This window comes from Pinus tabuliformis, chromosome 9 (genome assembly GCF_031772625.1).
Source record: "Pinus tabuliformis cultivar Carrire ecotype Pingquan chromosome 9, CPIR1, whole genome shotgun sequence".
Taxonomy (NCBI): Eukaryota; Viridiplantae; Streptophyta; class Pinopsida; order Pinales; family Pinaceae; genus Pinus; species Pinus tabuliformis.
Genome location: NC_142307.1, coordinates 1,949,776,289 through 1,949,782,857, shown reverse-complemented (window position 1 = coordinate 1,949,782,857; position 6,569 = coordinate 1,949,776,289). Strand labels below are relative to the sequence as shown.

Below are 6,569 nucleotides of genomic sequence, written 5' to 3'. Positions count from 1 at the left end.
TCAGGGGAACATTCGGCTTCGATGAAGAGATTCACGATCACATTAGGGTTCCTAGAGATGTTTATAGGTATCATTTTTGAAATCACCGACATATTACCTTTGGCACAAATGTGTGCTGGAGCCAAAGGATTTGATACCATACAAACATCACTAGTAAATAGCTTGGAGAACCTAGATTCGACTTCTTGTAATGGAGAGAGAAAATATGAATGATGGTGTAAGTCTTCTCAAGGTCGATCTACACCCATCATTACTTCTAAGATTTCCTCCTCAGAAGGTAAAACCATATCTAAGCAGTCCATAGCAGAGGTAGAATCAAGGGTCCAAGCTGGGGCCACATCACCATCTAGCTCCTCCTCAGAGAAAGGAGTAGAATGGTTGTCTACAAAGTTGACGATAAACTGATATCTAAGCTTTGTTGCAGACATAGGAAATGCCATTCCACTGACTTATCCTTCATCTAATGTGGTCATAGGCGAAGGCAAGGTCGAAGGGTCTGAAAAATAATGAGTTCGGAGGAACTCTTCCCATGAAGACTCCTTGGATGATGAAATGACATTAATTCTAGCAATATGAGAGGGAAAATCAAATGTATCCATCAATGAAGAATACATCCCAACTCCAAGATTCTGAGTAGGTGGACGGGGGTTATCCACTAAGGGAATAGTAGAATCCGAAGTTGCTTGAGGATCAATTGGAGAATAATCCAATTGATCAACCTTAACAATTTTCCCCTCATAAGGAAAGCAAATGACACGAAACAGAGTCGAAACAACGACATCCATTTCATAGATCTAGTTCCTTCCTAAGAGGAGATTGTAATCTAGGTTAGCATCAATGACTTCTACTTCAATATTAACGACCTTTCCTCCAACACATATAGGAAAGGCCGGGATAATCCCATGCGGCCTATGAGAATGCCCATCAAATGCTATCAGGAGGGTAGGTGAAGGAACAACTGAAGGAGATCCAATGGCCTTCCAGCATGATATAGACATTACAGATGTGGAAGCCCCCTCATCTACAACTGTTCGAAAAATATTAGTTTTTCGATAAGTAGACTTGATTTGAAAAGCCATATGATGAGGAAGTCACTTTTTGACATTAAGCATGTCAAAAGTGAGCACTAAAGAATTATTTGGATCAACTACCCCTATCGCCGAAAGCAAAGCACTTCGTTGAGCTGGACATGACTGGAGGACCTCTAAAGTGGACATAGCACATGGACTCTGGGCCAAATCCTCAACAATGGAGTAATTATGGGTAGCCCTAGCATTGGGGTTGATAGTCGTGTGTTTAGTGAAACCTTTCAGTATCCGAGGTATATTCTCAATAGATGGTCGCTCAATATGAAGTGGGTCGATAGTTCCGGGAGCAGATTTTTCCTTGGATGTTTCAGTTTCACCATAATCACGTGACTGAGTGACCACATGAACAAGAGAACCCATCATGAAAACATTTGATGATTTATCCCCTTCCTGGTTGCCCCCTGCAGAGGTACCAAGATTTGAATTTGTGCTAGCAAGCAACTGCTGCCCTTGGGGAAAAGGGTTGGTTAACACAACTTGAGAGCTAGAAGACCCTTGCTGCACTAACAAGTGTTGAGCATCTTGAATTTTGGGGCAAAGATGAGTCAAATGGTCTCCATTGCATAACTTGCATGGAAACTTAACTTTCTTTTTGGACTGCTTTCCACCCTCACCAGCACTATTGTCAGGTTTGTTTGTGTTAGCTTTCCCATCTTGAATCTTCTTCTTACCTCGTCCTTTATTCTTCCCATTGGAATTTTTATTTTCCTTAGGGTTAGAAGATTGGATGGCATTAATGGAAGAGGGTTGGGAAGGCGAAGGGTTAGACGATGTGACCTGATTGGTAGGAGCAGTTTGTAAATACAACTGCTACAATTGGCTCAACAGGTTCACCGCATTGGTGTCTATCGATCCAACGATACCATCCACATGAGGACCTGGCTTTGATTTGGCTATATCAACCTTAGTCCTAGGAGCATCAGGCAAGATTTTCTGAAGAATCCCAGACTGAGAGTAAATCAATTCTAACTGCTGGGCCCAAAAAATAGCTTGCCCTTCAGAATAAACTCCGGACAGAGAGACATCCTTGGAAATATTAGGATTTAATGATTTCAAGAACCATTCGAGACAGTATTCAGGAGGAATTTCGGCATTAATGAGCCTCTTTCTTTGTCTCCATTCTTAAATATGATCAAAGATGTGAGTTGTCATATTCTGACGAAAATTGGCCAGAAGTTCAGTTTCGGCATCATAACGGACGGGCAACTGGAAATGATTTAGAAAAATGTTAGCCAAATCAGCGAAAGATGTAAAGTTTCCCCCTGGAAACTCTATATACCACTTGCCGCATTGCTAGTTAAGGTGCGTTGAAAAAGTCTCAACCTAATCGAGTCATCGATGAGGGAGTTTGATGAGCACCACAAATGGAATGTGGTTACATGGTCGCTCGGGTCTTCACCACCCTTACCCTCGAATTTTGGAATATCCGATGGGAGTTTGGTTAGGACCGGAGGCCAGGCCGGATTGTATCTGATTGGATCATTTGTCAATTTCGTGAGATTTGGCAAATTCAGCGTTGCCAGAAAAGGAAGCCTAGGAGGACCTTGGGGATTCCACCCAGATTGGGTGGAGTTCCTAAATTTCTGAAAAGATTGGCCTGGATTTTGAAAGGTACCAGGCTGCCCAAAACTAGCAAAACCCACTGAACCAAAAGGTGACCCTTGTGGTCCAACAAAACTTGGAGTTTGACCAACTCCAGCTGAAACACCTCCAAAACCAGCGAAGTTCTCTCCTAAAGCATTATAAGGAGTCAATAACCCTTGATAAGGATTCCAAGCAGTAGCTAAGGGAGGAATACTTTGAAACGAACTAACTGTGGAGTATGGCGTATTCCCTTGTTGGTCAAAAAACGGATTCCTAGTTCCTATGCCACTAACTGCAGGGTTAGTCCAACCTGTTAGCGCTTGAGATTTCACCCTAGGCTGAGGAAGGTAAACCTTCAAGGCTACATCAAACCATTTCACCTCGTAGCTAGCCCTACGAGGTATGAGAAGGCTCTCTCGGGTCAGATTTGATAGATCTTTCAATATGATTAGGCTGACCAATTAAGAATAAGGATTTTAGGCTAGTAAATTGATAGGGGGTTTGGATTTAATGATTTTTGGGGTTTTTTAATGGAATGATGGGGCTTTTCTGGGCTACATGGGCAAAATCACAGCTTCAAACAGAAAAATATAATGACTACACAGGTTATCAACTGAGGCAAGGTAGGCATGCAATTTAACACCAAATCTGGTTTCAAATGGGATGACAAGACTGGTGAGGAGCTAAGGAGGGCAGACAATAACTCTGAATCCTCCTTAAACAGTAGAAAACATCGAATGCGAACAAACTTATAGGAGGAGCATATAATACTATGAATTCCTACCTAATCACTTCATTTGTTCAGCTTGAAATGGTCATGAAATGAAATGGAACATAACTGATTACATATGAGACAAAGGGAAAAACTTATGCTAAATCAACATACCACATGAATCTCAGCAAACAGAGCTGTGAAATTCCATTAAATTCTCTGTCATAAAACTGTACAATAAAAAGCTCTCTGCTTCTCCAGCAGCTCCCAGCGCTCAGAAAAAACTCTCCCTCCTCTCTCACTCTCTCCTTACAAATGAATTTTTTAATACAATAAGTCAAACTACTGCCCAAAAAAAGGGCGTTGTTTTAACGAACCTCACAAAAACATCAAACAAACTATAGCTGGGGAAAAACAAGTCGACCCCAAGATGAGGGATTTGTTTTATTATCCTTATTAACAAAATAAACTAAAAATAATCAGCGCTTTCCTGAAGGGAGAATGGCGCTCTTTCCACTGAATTCTGTTGATGGTTTGGCTAAGTTTGAGGCAAATCTGGTGAATAGGTGGCATTACATGTGTCCTTCCCTTTGCTAAAAATAACATAGGCAATCGAAATCTTATTCTCTGCTGCTAGGTGTTCAATCATCCTTTTTTAAGTTTCATTCACATCTGGAAAGTATATCTTCAAACTTATTTCATGCCTATTTCTGCGCTTTGATGTAATGGTTGCTTACTTTTTCCTCCTGTCATGTGTGACTCAAATCTGAGATCAATAATTTCAGCCATCACCTCTTGCTGCATATTAGAATCACCATCCTCAGTCCCATACTGGTTGAATGATGAATGCTTATAACTTAGTGCTTTTCTCAAGTGATTATCCCAAATGATTGTTATAATGCATTTTTATCCCAATTATTTCTTTCACATTCTCCATTTGACAGATTGCACTTGTGCAGGTATACTGTGGGAAGAAAAACACCAGAGCCAACACGTGATATTTGCGCTGCTGATTTTGGTCCAAAAGCTCGGATATGGATGCGGTTCCCTTCAATGACATCAATGAGATCATCAACAGTGGCATCTTCCCTGAACAATACCTCAGCATTTGATAACAGAGTTTTTCGTTAACATGTGTTAATGCCATTGTGCTGTTGAAGGAAATGTCACCAGTCTTTTTCCTCTTGAAATGCATGCGATTGCATGTTGGGTAATGCTTTGCCTTTTTCAAGTAGCTCTGAGACAACATTCTGTCCATAACAAACTGCAACGGAAGCTACTTCTAAACTGGTGGATTGAGCCTGCGCTTTTTGCTTTGATTTCCGTATCTTTTTCATCTCCTTTGCTTTAGCTTTCGTTTGGCATCTTTCTCCGCCTTTTTAAGAGCCATTTCATTGTAACGCCGCAGAGAAGCCCCGCCAGACTTTGGAGCTCTCCTAGTTGAATCTTTGCTTGATTGCCTGCCACCTGCGTTTGCCCTTACTACATACCTGTGGTAAGTTTTGTGAGATAAAATATTATTTCCATCAAAAACACAACCAGCGAAATGTCCTCCACTTGCAAGCAACACAACCCTCAAGTTTTTCTGATCTCGAGAGTCTTTAACCAAGGATTGCAACCTCGCAATCACCTCCTTGTCAGCCAAAGCTAAACCCTTAGCATCATTCTCTTTGACCATAGAGTTGTTATGTTCAGGAAGTAGATCCTCTCTGTCACCCAAAAACAAACTTTTCCAAATTGAGACAATTTCTCCAGACTGTAGGGATATTAAAATCTGGTTTTTCATATTCATGGATCTATTCACAGACTCAGTTTGAGTTTTCCAGCCACAAGTGATAGGATCATCTGACTCTTCATCTGATCCAGAAATACTAGAAATGTCATCATCTTTCAAAAATGTTCCCTGTGCTACTTCCTCAAATTCATCTTCATTGAGAGGACCTCTTCCAATAATTCTCCGTGAATTGACTGATGCAATAGCTTCTGACACCTGAGCTCTTAGATTTTCTTCCAAATTAGGAATATATTCTGCCATGCACATGCCATCAACCCAAACTGGAAGTGTGACATCTTCAATGTCAAATAACTCCTTCAATGTTTTTGACGCAACTAACTTTAGCTGTGGAGAAGATGGCATTTCAGATTGTCTTTTCCTTACAGGAAATATGACCTGTAAGAATATCTGCAGGCGGTGTTTCAATGGATACCCAACCAGAATATTGCTTAAATCAAGGTCCAAAAGGGGAACAGCAAACTTCACCGCATCTGGCCTCTCAATTCCAGATAACAAACAAATCTCCAGTCCCTCCCTAGGAATAATGGTGCTGATTTCAAATTTCAATCTGGGATCATCTAGTTCCTCAACACGCTTCCTTTGATAACCCATGTACAAATTCCTTAATTCAAGAATGAGTCGCAAAAGCCCTGATGGGTCTTTAATTTTCTAGTCACAAAAAATGTCCCAAATTGACTGAGATGTTTCTTGACCTTCACCTGTAAAGGAAAGGGGCTGAAAGCTATCATCATCCAGTCCAAAGATGATATCCGGTGCAGCCCAAGGGTATTGAGAATTATATATTACATCCCATTTAATGTAATCAAGACAACATGGTAAAAGTAAGGTGAAGCGATCTGCATAGCGTGCATTTCTTGAACCATAGGAAACTTGCTCAACCTCAATAAAATAATCTTTTGGTGTATGAAACCAGGCTGTAAGGCGTGCAGAGCGCTGCTTGTCCTCCCCAATCCCGGGCAAATAGTCACGTAAGCATTCTTCACCCTTATGTGAAGCACAGAGAGCTAAAAGAGATCCATACATGACTGAATCAAATTTCAAAACCATCCCTTTGAAATCCTCTAACAACTTGCAAGCTTTGGAATACCCATGTCGAGCTTTAACACAGCCTTTCCATGTTGCTTCATCCAATCAAAGAGCACATGAATCTCTTCACTGTCATCCAACTGCAATGGAGCTGTAACACCATAAAGACAACCAAAATATATACCTGCATTTTGCAATACCTGCTCTCCACAAAATATATATAAATGATGCTTTGAAATTGTGTTTGTGTAGGTAGAAGTTTTGAAGTTTGCTGCTGTCTTAATAAGAGCTGAAGATAAATTACATAATTTGAAAAGCAACATTAATGATTTCTTCTTCAAAACCCTGTTTTGAAGAAGAATCA

General features: G+C 40.6%; 1 pseudogene; it reads right to left on the bottom strand.

The window, feature by feature from the left end:
• Window positions 1-4,717: 4,717 nt before the first annotated feature.
• Window positions 4,718-6,241, bottom strand: LOC149156780 (uncharacterized; annotated as a pseudogene).
• Between the last annotated feature and the right edge of the window lie 328 nt (window positions 6,242-6,569).